The sequence below is a fragment of the Octopus sinensis genome, linkage group LG25 (assembly GCF_006345805.1).
Source record: "Octopus sinensis linkage group LG25, ASM634580v1, whole genome shotgun sequence".
Taxonomy (NCBI): domain Eukaryota; kingdom Metazoa; phylum Mollusca; class Cephalopoda; order Octopoda; family Octopodidae; genus Octopus; species Octopus sinensis.
In genome coordinates, this window is record NC_043021.1 from 7,738,805 (window position 1) to 7,753,632 (window position 14,828).

At 35.6% G+C, this 14,828-nt stretch overlaps 1 protein-coding gene across 13 annotated transcripts in view; it reads right to left on the reverse strand.

Annotated features, from left to right (window-relative positions):
* LOC115224382 (kinesin-like protein unc-104) overlaps positions 1-11,854 on the reverse strand; it is a 300,207-nt gene extending 288,353 nt beyond the window's left edge. For 8 of the 13 annotated variants that reach the window (XM_029795269.2, XM_036513465.1, XM_036513461.1 and 5 more), the window contains exon 1: positions 11,582-11,854. The gene's annotated coding sequence lies outside the window, so the exon portion shown is untranslated. The remainder of the gene's footprint in view (positions 1-11,581) is intronic. The other 5 variants (XM_036513470.1, XM_036513468.1, XM_036513467.1 and 2 more) reach the window with 2 other exon arrangements.
* Positions 11,855-14,828: the final 2,974 nt, after the last annotated feature.

The following is a 14,828-nucleotide window of genomic DNA, read 5'->3' on the forward strand; positions in this document are numbered from 1 at the left end:
GTTAATCATACGGAAACACCTATACTTCTCTAACATGGAAGTTTACTGCAAATTCAATAGTCTGTTGGTTGACATTAACAAGAAATGTCAAGAAGACAACTCTGTAACATTTATTAGGATTCACTTCAGCTATTCCAAGACAAATGCCAAATTCTTTGCTGCTGCTGCTGTTGTTGTTGTTGTTTCTGTCTTTTGGTTAATCTAATATAAATGTAGGAATGACCTGAACAGACAGACATCTGACACAGCTGTAGTCGTCCAAAATATTCATTCAACTTTTGTAATAATGTCCACCACATCTTCATCGTATATGTATGTGTTAGCCAAAAATTTTGTATTAAAAATTTTGAGGTCCTTATGCAAACATACATTACATTATATATATATATATATATGTAGGTCCCGGGTTGAGTCGGGGTTAACCACAGTAAATAAGGTACTCAATACATAGCAGAGTAAAGTAATTTATTTTATAGAAGGAGCTTCTACAGGAATAGAACTGTTTCATTCAGATGAAATCTTCAGGAAGCTGGCTGTCGAAATAAGTTCTGGTATTTATGCATTTAGGCAGATTTAATGGAGTGGTGGTGGGGGACGTTTTTTGGGTAGGTTGGTATTTAGGAGATAAATAGGGCACAAGCTATTGATATATATATATATATATATATATATATATACGACGGACTTCTTTCAGTTTCCATCTATCAAATCCACTCACAAGGTTTTGGTCGGCTCGAGGCTATTAGTAAAAGACACTTGCCCAAGACACCAGGAATTTTATTTAGGGAAGTTTGGCTGCAACATTCAGCAAAACAAGCAACTACAATAGAAACTGTATCAGTGTGTGTGTGTGTTTCTAGATATTGTTATGCAGGCAGAGAGAAAAAAATGAAAAACAACCAGTCGTTACTGTTTTGAATTCCTTGGTTAACCCTGACCAAAAAAGACCCATGATCAAAAGCATTCCAGCCATGATCAACCCATCTTTTGTTGGGTTTGTAGAACTACACTATTTAACCTTTTCATGACCATGTTCCAAATGCCAGATTAATACTGTCGGTTATTTTACTAAATTCTTCATTATTTTCAGAATTAATTAAAAACACAAACAGTGTACTTCAAATAGAAATACAGTAACAAAAGGGTTAAAGTATATTATGACCAATATACTTTTCTGACCTGCCTGTCCATCTAAGTCCGTCAGTTTTGGTAGTAGCAATTGGCAATGAAGACATTACAGGATGTGGTGACAAGATGGGTGTAATTCCTAAATATCTCAATATTTAAAAGAAAAAAAAGAAAAAAGTTTGCTATTTAGTCAGTCATAATTAACTATATATTGAAAACAAATAAGTCAGGCTGACTAGATGGTATCTGCTAAGAATACATGACATAACGCTACATTAGGGCAAAACTGAGATGTCCTCAGACAAAAGTGAAACTGAAAAATCAAATTGAAACCAAGCAACTCCTAAGTTGTTCCCAAAAGCAGTGTCTACTCTAAGCTGCTTTTCCCTTCTATTTCCTAATCAATGTGTATATAAAAGCTAACAGAATCCTTGGAACATCAGAAAAATTGCTTTGCAGTATTTCTTCAACCTCTTTACATTCTCAGTTCAAATCCTGCCAAGGTCAACTCTGCCTTTTATGTTTTCAAGTTCAGTAAAATAAGGTACCGGTCAAGTACTAGGGTCAATGGTAGGAACTTCTTCCTCTCAAAATAACGAGCCTTGTGCCAACTAGCAGAATTGTTAGTGTCCAAAAATAGTGTTTCTTCCAAGTTCAGAACCTGCCAAGGTCAACTTTGCTTTCATCCCTCTAGGATAGATACAATAAAGTACCAGTCAAGTACAGGGATTGATGTAATCAATTAACCCTTTCTGTTTAAAATTTGTGGCCTTCTACCAAAATTTGAAATTATTATTATTATTATTATTATTATAAATTTACTATATGCAAATTTACTTAGCAGAGATGTTACTCTGAAGTTTGATGGCAACAAGTCTCAATCTCAAGAATCTGTCTTGGGATTCTTGCAAAATACGGAATGGCACTTTTCAACAGGTTGACAATACATGCCTCAATTCCTGTAGCCCTCAGCCTCTTAGGTAACAGTTTTGTTGTTGCGTTGAGTACAGCAATTACCACAAGTTGCAATGACCTGGCAGCATACACCAGACTATCACTAATGGTTTTCGGTGAAGTGAATTTAACAGCTTGGCATCTTATGAAATGGTTACAATGGCTCTTTAACAACATGAGCTGCAAAAGGCAGTGAACCGGCAGAATTGCTGTTTGCACATCAGACAAAATACTGTGTGACATTACTTCTAGATCAGAATAGTCATGAGCAGACATAGACACTTCCTCAGTCTCTCGGTCTTCCTTCTCTAGATCCAGTGGAACATCAAGGATGTCACAGCTACAGGAAGAGAGAGTCACACAAGCAGTTAACAGATACTTATTTTTTAACCAAGTAGACTGGAGTAGCTTAAGGACATAACATGATGCCCAGGCAAGAAACAAGTACATGCCCTTACAGTTATAAGGATAACACTTCTAACCACAACACCATGTACTTTCAAGTGTGTTTGCGTGAGCGTTTCCGTTCCTTTCAAGTGTTACTATAACAACTTTGCTAAAACTTGTACCTCTCGCTTCATCTTTTCCTTGATTTTGCTCATTACCTCATATATACTCTTTTACTTGTTTCAATCATTTGACTGCGACCATGCTGGAGCACCGGTCAGACAGTGACATTGGTTTCGTGTCCATAAAGTGCTTGGCTGTAAAGGTGACTCATTGCACGTGTGTGTGTGTGTGTGTGTACATAACTATATATACATGTATATATTCATACATGTACATATGCATATACACAACATTATATATATATATATATATATATATATATATATTATATATATATATTCATACATGTATATATAAGTATATATTATACAAAAATACATATACATATATATACATTCTTTTATGTTTTTATTTGTTTCAATCATTTGACTGTGACCATGCTGAAGCACTGCCTGAAGTCGAACAAATCAACCCCAGCACTTATACTTTGTAAGCCTAGTACTTATTCTATCGTTTTTTTTTTTTTTGCCGAACCACTAAGTTACAGGGACATAAACACACCAACATCGGTTGCCAAGCAATGGTGGTGCAACAAACACAGACACACAAACATATACACAAACACATTATATATATATATATATATACGACGGACTTCTTTCAGTTTCCATCTACCAAATCCACTCACAAGGCTTTGGTCGTCTTGAGGCTATAGTAGAAGACGCTTGTCCAAGGTGTTATGCAGTGGGACTGAATACGGAACGATTTGGTTGGTAAGCAAGCTACTTACCACACAGCCAATATATATATATATATATATAATGCACACACACACATGCACACATATACTTACACACACACTCACACATATACAGGGTGGCCATTAAAGCAACGGACCATACTGCAATATGTGAAATTACTAACATTCTCCTTTTTTTATTTCTTTTCACAGCTGCCGATATTATTCACAAACCAATCCTTATTGGGTGGAGGCAGATAATCAACAAGGCAGGGGGAAAGTAATGATGTGGTGTGGGATTTTCCACAACCAAGTAATTGGACCATTTTATTTTGAGAGCTCTGTGACAGGTGATTCGTATCTGGACATGCTTGGCAACAAGATGATGCCTCACATGCATTCACTTGGAAAGGGGAAAAAATCCTGTCTGGTTTCAACAGGATAAGGTTCTGCCCCATTATGCATTGCAGGTTCATGGTTTTCTGAATGAACATTTTCTAGGGAGATGGCTCAGGTATCGCGGGCCAATTGAATGGGCACCAAGGTCCCCAGATTTAACTCCCATGGACTTTTTCTTCTGGGACTACATTAAATCCCTTGTGTATTCTGAAAAGATTCGCAACCAAGGACATCTTCAAAGAATTGTTGGGGTGCGTAAACAAGTCAATGGCAATGGAGAGCTATTTGAGAGGGTTCATCGCAAGTTCAAATTCCATATGAACACTTGTTTAGAGCTACATGGCCAACACTTTGAACATTTGTAATGGATTACCAACTTCATTGCTAATAAAGCATACTTGATGTCTCACGTGACTTTGTGGTCACCCTGTGACCCCATATATTTCTAGAAGGTTGATTGTTAAGGCCGGTCAGAGAGTGATATTGGTTTCATGCGTATAAAGTGCTTGGCTATAAAGATGACTCATCGTGTGTGTGAGTATGTGTGACTGGCCTCCATGCCGGTGGCACGTAAAAGCACTATCCGTTCGTGGCCGTTTGCCAGCACCGTCTGGCACCTGTGTGTGTGGCACGTAAAAAGCACCCACTACACTTGCGGAGTGGTTGGCATTAGGAAGGGCATCCAGCTGTAGAAACACTGCCAGATCAGACTGGGCCTGATGCAGCCTTCTGGCTTCACAGACCCCAGTTGAACCGTCCAACCCATGCTAGCATGGAAAACGGATGCTAAATGATGATGATTCATACATGTACATATGTACATACAGAACATTATATATATATATATATATATATATTCATACATGTATATCATCATCGTTTAACATCCGCTTTCCATGCTAGCATAGGTTGGACGATTTGACTGAGGGCTGGAGAACCAGATGGCTGCACCAGGCTCCAATCTTGATCCGGCAGAGTTTCTACAGCTGGATGCCCTTCCTAGTATATATAAATATATATTATATAAAAATACATATTTATTCATACATGTACATATGTATATATAGAGTATAAATATACACGCACATACACACAAGTTCGTGTGTGTGAGAGAGAGAGAGAGAGGGTGCCAGTAATATAGAACTTCACAACGAATTAATTCTACTCTCAGTAATAGTCAAACCAATAAATGGTCAGTTATTATTCTTAAAGGTCCTTTAAAATAACATTTCAATAGCATCCACATACACATAGATGCTTGTATATGTACAAATATGTTTGTATATTTATCTACGTTTGTGCATAATTTGATGTATGTCTGGAATAAGTTAAACACGAAAAAAAAGTGTTTCTAATTTAGGTACAAGGCCAGCAATTTTGCGGACAGGTGTTAGTTGATCACACTGATACCCGAGTAGATGACTGGTAAAATAGATCTCAGTGGGATTTGAAACCATAACATTTTAAAGAGTCAGAAGAAATACCTATTTCTTTACTACACACAAGGGGCTAAACATCGAATGGACAAACAAGGACAGACATAGGTATTAAGTCGATTACATCGATCCCCAGAGCGTAACTGGTAGTTAATTTATCGACCCCGAAAAGGATGAAAGGTAAAGTCGACCTCGGCGGAATATACCGCAAATCCTTTTTTTCCAAGAAATTCTAGACTAAACTGTTAAGCAACCATTTACATTTAAATTACATATTCATAACTAGTTGACATAAAATAGATTTTACCGACACTGTTAATCATCACTAATAGAATTTCCCTTCCCGTTAGGACAGCATCAAGTTGCCAGACAGAGCAGCGAAATCGCCTTCAAAGCACACCACCCAACCATCTTTAAAACGACAAACTGGATACTGTTACTCGGCATACTCTTATTCCAGAACAGTGTATGGCTGCAGCTGAACTGCCCTTTGATCGTAGGTCTGTCTGCTCTATCGGGACTGACATGGACTAAACAGAAATAACTCTGCTCTATTAATTTGCCATTATATAACTATGTAAAGAAGAAAAAAAATCCTCATTAACATACATTGATTTTATCTTATCTCTTCATAGATAAAGAAAACGAAGATATTGAATATAGATTTCTTAATAGCTCTGATGTCACTTAAATGCTTTATATAAGGAAATGAAATTACACTAAACAGTGAGCCGAGAGACTAGTCACTGCATAACAGATATAACATCTTCCTTTCATGTACCTCTGTGCTTTTATAATCTCATATGGGAGGTTGTGGCCATGTGAAACCATAACGTGATGCTTAAGACTCCTAAATGTTTCACACTGTTCATATTCTGCTGCAAAAGTCAAGGCTTCCAACAGAAATTTGGCAAGGCGGAACAGATTACTTTCAGGTCCTGGAAGGAGGGGATCCTATCAAAATCGAGGTTTTGTTTGTTTGTTTAAGAAAGGTACCCACAGTTATTCACATATCTTTCCTAGGCTCTCAGGACCCGTACTGATGCACCGGCCGACCTCCCCCACTCTAATGTTAAAGGTTGCGATCTTATTTACAACAGTCTACGACTGAGCGCAAGGCCAAAATTTGTAGGTGAAACGAGGGCAGTGATTTTTACCTATGACTGTTGTAGGTGAAAAATAACGATAACTATAAAGTTGGCAGTATTTGAACTCAGAACTTCCAGATAGATCTAAGTGGTGCAAGGCAGTCCTATAGAAAATGACAAAATATGTTCCATATATATATGCATGCAAATATATAAGAATAATATAACACAAGAATGGGACATCAGACTTTAATAGTGATTATATTTGTTTTCTGCACCACACACCAGCCTTAGGTTACAGAGTTTATATTCGTATACCATTATACAAGATAATTCTATTACGAGGTTTTTGTCCGAATTATACTATATATATATATATATATATATATATTATATATATATATATATATATATATATTATAGTGGGGTACGCTGGTTTATGGGGGTACCCTGTGCTTCTCGTTCATAAGGGGTTTAGACATACGACGCATCGTCAGACCCCACTTTGAAATATTTCAAAGAGTTCTCAGGCCAGCAGTGTTTGGGGTCTGAAGATACGCCGTAAGGCTAAACTCCTTATGAGAGAGAAGCCCAGGGTAATCCCATAAACCGATCTACCCCACTATAATATTGACTACTCTACATCTTAGAGTGCGCTTCTCCTCCGGATTTATGGATTTCTACAAACGATCATATATATTTAGAGATAGATAGATATATGTATATACAGGGTGTCTATAAAGTCATGATGCAATTTAAAATACATGTAACTTCGTAGAAGAATTTATCTGTAAAAAGGATAAGAAAGCTTGATGTGTCTAGTTTTTCAGCCGGACACCTTGTATACACACACACACACACATTATTTTGATAGTGAGATCTCATCCATTCCCATGATCTGTACCCGTGAAAGAGAAATCTCTGTAGGTTTTCTCATTATCGAAAATAAGTATACACTACACAACGGTTTTCTCTAGTTCTATATTGGACATGTTCCATGTATAAATATAGTTTCAAGAGGTTCTGAACATCAATTACATTTTCACTTACTAAATAATCGAGGGTGAAACTTTATTTTTTCAACCCTTTGGGGATCAATACATAGGATATGTCCATTACTGCAGTCAATGCTTCGTCTCTCGCCCCCGCTTAAAGAAATCAGCTGTAGGCGTCTGACCAGCTGGAAATAGCAGTCAAAATCTAAAACTATGTCCCACAGCCTTGGAAAGAGGAAGCCACATTAAGCAATATTGTCTTACACACACAAACACACAAAATAAATATCCATTTAGTCACGGCTGGAATGCTTTTGATTATAGGTTTGCTCGACCAGGATATTGACTTAGGGGCTTAACAACCAGTATGGTACTCAACTTGCTAGAAATAGCAGCCAATTTTTTTTTTTCAAATTATATCCAACCACATTACGAAAGAAAAGAGAAATCATTAGATAATGTAGTCTTAGATACATAATAGCAAAAAGGAAAAATAATAGAGGAACGGTCACAGCTGGAATGTCTTTGATCACAAGTCAGCTCGATCGGCACAGACCTGGGGTTAAACATCAACAAAAAAAATGAAAGTAAAAAGGGTATTTTGACACTTAAAAGAAACGAGAAAACACACACAATCACTTATATAATCAGTTATTATTCTTTAAACAATATTTTTTTCCTCGTGTTTTGAGTAATGTGTGACTGGTGACTTATTTTATAATCTCCATCTGTTTTCAAAGTGGGTTTCTATGTGGGGAATACATAAATAAGCTACAGGAGGCCAACATTCTACGACTGAAGGACAAATTCTTCTCTCACACTCTCGTTTAGAAACCAGGACTATGAGTCATTCAAGACTCGGAGAAACGATTTTTAACTTTGTTATTCAATTATCTTAGAACGTGTGGGTGGATTATTGTGTTTATAGATTGATTAATTTCCGCCACTACCGCCTTCGTCTCCATGCTCACACTCACACCATGATTGCAGAAATGTCTTTAATGAGTTTATGCCTATGCTTATATATTAAACAAGCAATAATTGAACATACGTATTAATAAGCACTCGTAGATGAGTGCATTATATATTCCATTATATACACCACATATGTTGCGTATATTTTCACATATGCAAAAGCTTCATACACACACACAACACACACACACATATATATATATATATATATAATATATATATATATATATATATATATATATATGGCAATACACACACAAGTATGTATGTATACCATCCATCCATTTCACATTTGCAAACCTCATACACAAGTACAGAGACGTGTGTGCACATATAGTAATACGTAGTGTGTGTGTGTGTGTGTATATATATATATATATATATTTCTTGAGAACACATTCTTCGTGGAAAATAGCGATTTTGACGTCTATTTCTAGCATATTGACCGTCCACTTTTAGTGGTAGTCAGTCCTTTAAATTTTGTATGTAAAAATATTTTAATCTTCGGATTATTTTAATATGCTAGGCCACTGGGTTTTAATTGATTAATATAAATTTCTACCCTTATTCAATTTTATATATATATATATATATATATATATATATATATACACACACACACACTCAAACAAATAAAAGTACATACATATACACCCATCCGTAAATACAGATTTTGCCCTTTATTTCGAAGAATCTGGTGCATCAGATGACTGTGACTTGTTCACTGAAAGACCAGGGAGTGTCCTTATTTACGACAGTACTATATTCCATAGCGGTGACACACACAGATAGAGAGAAGGTGGTAGACAAAATAGGAGATTAAAAAAAAAACATTTTTAACACAAAATATAGGGCCGCGAATCTCAGTAGGTAAGGAAGGGGCAGTTGATTTAATCGGCCCTTATCCCTACATGTGAAATGGCATTTATATTTCGGACCATGTTAGAACAAATAGCCAAGACGATTTAGAACTTATAACGCTTTAGAAAGGGCGTGTTTGAATAACGAAGGCTATTAGGGCCCCTGAAGGATGGAAAAGCTAAGTCGATCTTGATGGGATTGGAACTCAAAATGTATTAGAAAGTAGATATTTAAATAAGATAGAGAGAAGGTGGTAGACAAAATAGGAGATTAAAAAACCATTTTTAACACAAAATATAGGGCCGCGAATCTCAGTAGGTAAGGAAGGGGCAGTAGGTAAGATAATCGGCCCTTATCCCTACATGTGAATGGCATTTATATTTCGGACCATGTTAGGACAAATAGCCATGACGATTTGGGTGGAATTAGAACTTATAATGCGTGTTTGAATAACGAAGGCTATTAGGGCCCCTGAAGGATGGAAAAGCTAAGTCGATCCTGATGGGATTGGAACTCAAAATGTATTAGAAAGTAGATATTTAAATAAGGAAGGGTATTAAAGCATTTTTTTTTTATTGATCTTTATTCTGCTATCTACTGCCCTGATAGAATATAAAGAATGACATCACATTGGATAATAATAATAATAATAATAATAATAATTAATGATGATTTTTTAGAGCATATTTTTCAGCAGAGCTTTAAAAAAAAACAATGTTGACGGCGATATAAATATTTTCTTCATTTGCCTTGAGAATAATATGATTAGGATAATTATAGGTTCAATACTAAGTAATCGAATGGTCGTCCAACGAGATGTGTGTGTGTATATGTGTGTCTTTTTTCGTTTGACATACCAGAAATATGTGTAGTATACATACATTTTCGGTCTGACATACCGGATGTATATATATATATAATAGGGCTTTATCTTTAAAAAATTCCTATATAATAAATTCCTATATAATATATAAATAATATAACATATTTATATTTAAAAATTCATAGGAAAGCGATCAGGATAAGAAATGAAAATTATTCAGTCACTATAGAAAAATATCTGACAGAAGGAACTGTCAATAGTAAAACAGGTGACCGTACAAATTCCTTATCGTTAACCCTAAGAACGATTGATTTCGTTCACCACGATTAACGATGTGTGTGTGTATATATATATATATATATATATGTGTGTGTGTGTGTGTGTGTGTGTGTGTATAATAGATAGGCAGGCAAGGTAATAAATATTTTCTCGAGGCTGATGAAATGAAAGAGGGAATTAAGTGTCAGGAGGGATGAGATGATAACTTAGAGTACATGCTAAGGTTATAATTATACTTGCTCTTTATTTGTCTGATGGCTTTGGGAAATGAGAAGTAGAGGCGGTCATTCGCGTACAAGCACATATACTATATATATATATATATATATATATTTATTCTCTTTTACCTGCTGTGGTTTTACTGAGATCTCTCTTAAGTAGAAAGAATAGCCATAACTCTTTGACTGCTATTTCTAAATTCGGTGTGTGGTGAGGCAAATCGTTGCTAAACCCTTAATTACTTAGTATTACTTATATATATATATATATATATATATATTATATACGGCTGTTGAGAATGAAGCTTGATAAATCAAGTTTTATACACCAAAATATAATACGAAGCTTCTTTTATTACATTTTATACTAAGCAGCAACAAATTGCTATAAATACTTAGACACACACACTTAAATACATAATGGAATATGATTTTTGTAATTTAAAATGCAAATATACCATATAATCTTTAATAATTTCATGCCGTTTATCTCAGATTTTATTCAAACAATTTTTACATTACATATTTCTTCGGCAAGATATTTCACTAATTCACTTTCGTTTCCACTAAAACCCGGGATACCAGTTTTTTGACCAAAACAATATAGAAAAAAATGTTTATTAACCTATGTGATATTATGTATTTATTGACTTTTGCTCCACAAGTCACCGAAGTATAAACATCTGATAATCATTGCGTATTAAATTCGTTCATATGATTGTTATTCGATATGGTCGATAGGTTTTGATGTTTTTTTAGTTCATGTTTTTTTTATCCTTTTAATCATAATAAAAAAAATGAAATTGAGAAAAAATAATTATATATATATATTTATATATATAAATATATAAACACATGAAATGGGTAAGCGATAATTGGAAAGATACATACACACACATTATATATATATATATATGATCTGAATGATATGATATATATGTAAAAAATGTAATATATAAATAAATATCTGTAAATATGAACCATCCGATCTTCTGATTACCTCATTTCTTCTAATATATATATATATATATATATAATATATATATATATATATATATAACACATGAAATGGGTAAACGATAATTGGAAAGATACATACACACACATTGTATATATATATATATATATGATATATATATAGGCTGTATGTGTATCTATATGTGTATTTCAACTCACCTCAAAAGCAACGTGAAACTGATTATTGTTTTGTTGTTGTTGGTATTTTTTTCTTTAACATCTCTCTAGAATAATCCGCGAGGTTCCATGCCCCGTCCGAACTTCTGTCTTGTGACTGACTGGCAAACAAAACACAGATACAAGATGAAAGTAGAGGAAGTCTTGATGGTAATTGGTTAGTACGGTAGTGGTGGTGATAGTGGTGATGAAGGTGGCGGGATTATGGTAGTGGGAAGAGGAGGTATGGAAGTTAGAGTAGCATTTGCTAATTAAGTAGCAGTCAGTAGTTGTCGTATATATATATATATATATAATAATGCCGCAACAGAGACGACGAAAGAACAGACAAGAGAGGCAGAGAAACAGAAAGAAAGAGAGAGAGAGATACAATGATAAGAGGAGACAACTTGATGATCTTCGAGAACGGAAGATTCTAATTTCTGTTCGTTCACATATACCACTGTAGCTGTATCACTTGTTTTTGAAATGCTACAGTAATAAATATACACCGATCTAATGGACAGAAATGAAACCGAAGTGCTGAGGAAGGAACTAAAGGTTTCAAAGAAATGAACTGTGTTAATTATTATATATATATATAGACATATATATATTGTCTTGAGCTTCTAACAACGAAAGTGAAGTTTATTATCTTCAATTAAGATTAAAAAATAATGAATAAAATATATATATTGATATTACTATATATAAAGGTGAATGATTGAGATGAGTGTTACGTAACAAATAGGTTTCGTTCACATGTACGTATATCGCAAGCTACGGATAGGGAAATAAAATATTTCGTTACATTATTTATGATATCGATAATTATTTTGCATGTACGATAGAAATTAAATTTGTCAATTCGCCATTGGTTTTTGTTATTTATATTATTCTGTGTGGGATCGTGTATGTATCTTTCCAATTATCGTCTGCCCAATTCATGTGTTTATATATATACATATATATATATATTATATATATATATATATATATATATATATATATATATATATATATATATATATATATATATATATGTACACATATATATATATATGTGTGTGTGTGTGTGTGTGTATGTGTATGTATATATATATAATATATATATTACATAACGCTAATATATTTCTAGAGAAAAAATTCTCTGAGAAATTACTTAGGGGCGTCATCAGACATAAAAAAAAATAGTTGTTGGCATTTTAATACACTGAGTACAAAAAAGTCAATCGGGAATAATAAAGATTTGAGGAAACGAGAATAATAGTCAATGAATAAAATATTTTATTCTGGCAAGTATGGGAAACAACTCTATACATGTTTCTGCATTATTACATCTCATCGAAGAATAAACTTCACATCGTGTAGTAGAAGTGAGAGGATCGCTAAGAAAATGTACAATATTGTACACTGGTCAACATAGCAAAATAAAACATTTTAGCCCAAAGGCCTCCAAATATATCCTGTCACAAAATCTTTATTCTTTTATTTGTTTCAGTCATTTGACACTGGCCATGGAGCACCACCATAAAAGGATTTTAGTCGAAGAAATTGACCCTAGGACCTATTCTTTGTAAGCCTAGTACTTATTCTATTGGTCTCTTTTACCAAACCGCTAAGTTATAAGGACATAAACGCAGCAACATCAGCTATCAAGTGATAGTAATGTCTGGAGGTAGTTCCTGATAGTTATTCTTTTCTTTTATTCCTTTCAGTCATTTGACTGCGGCCATGCTGGAGCACCACCTTGAGGGGTTTTAATCAAACAAATCGATCCCAAGATTTATTCTTTGTAGGCCTAGTATTTATTCGATCGGTCTCTTTTGCCCAACCGTTAAGTTATGGGGACATAAACACACCAACATCGGTTGTCAAGCGATGGTGGGGGGACAATACAGACACAAACACACAAATATATTCATATATATATATATAGACATATATATATATATATATATATATATATATATATATATATATATCATCATCATCATCATCATCGTTTAACGTCCGTTTTCCATGCTAGCATGGATTGGAGTCTGGGAAGCCAGGAGGCTGCACCAGGCTCCAGTCTGATCTGGCAGTGTTTCTACAGCTGGATGCACTTCCTAAGGCCAACCACTCAGTGAGTGTAGTGGGTGTTTTTTACATGCCACTAGCACAGAGGCCAGAGGAGGCTGGCAAATAGTCACGATCGGTTGGTGCCTTTACATGTCACCGACACGGACGCCAGTCAGGCAGCGCTGGCATCTGCCACGTTCAGACGGTGCTTTTTACGTGTCACCAGCACGGGTATGTTAACTACAATTTTCATTTGATTTTTATTTTGATGTTGGTGTTGACGTACTTGACTCAATAGGTCTCCTCAAGAACAGCGGGTCACTCTACGATCCAAGGTTAGCACAGCAGGCCGTCTTGCGAGCCATGAACTCACTTCATTTCTTGAGTCTTCACAGTCACAGCATATCTCAGAGGTCTCAATCTTTGTCATTTCCTCTGTGAGACCCTATGTGCCAGCAGCACGGGTATCACAACTACAATATCCATATGATTTTTATTTTGATGTTGATGAACTTGACACAATAGGTCTCCTGAAGCACAGCAGGCCATCCTGCAAGCCATGAACTCACTTCATTTGTCAGGTCTTCAAAGTCACAACATATCTCCAGAGGTCTCTGTCATAGCCTCTGTGAGGCTCAATGTACGAAGGTCATGCTTGACCTCCTCATCCCTGTGGGATGACGTCAGCAGGTGGGGAGCTGACCAGAAGGGGCAGCAGTGACGCCCGTGCAGGTAGGGCAGGATTCTGCCTTTTTCGATCAAGGTCGCTGAGCGAGTTAGATGGGTCAGCACGTTGTTAAGATTGGGAGAAGCAGCTGCTATTTCTAGCGTTCGGGTTGGTCTGTGTTGAAGGATCCATTACCGCTGAAGGGTCTCCATCTGAGCGAAGAGAAGGTAGGTGCCTTTATTTTGAATCTCTCGCATACACCACAATCCCATGTCTTCCTGGGTCTACCTCTACCCCGGATTCCTTCAGCAGTTTGGGAGTGGCACTTCTTCACACATCTCTCCTCATCCATCCGTAGTACATGACCATACCAACGCAAACGTGTCTCCTGCATGCTGCATCTGATGCTTCTTATGCCTAACATCTCTCTCAGGGCGCTTACACTCTGTCGTGCATAGACACTGACATTACACATCCAGCGGATCATGCTAGCTTCATTTCTTTCGAGCCTACACATGT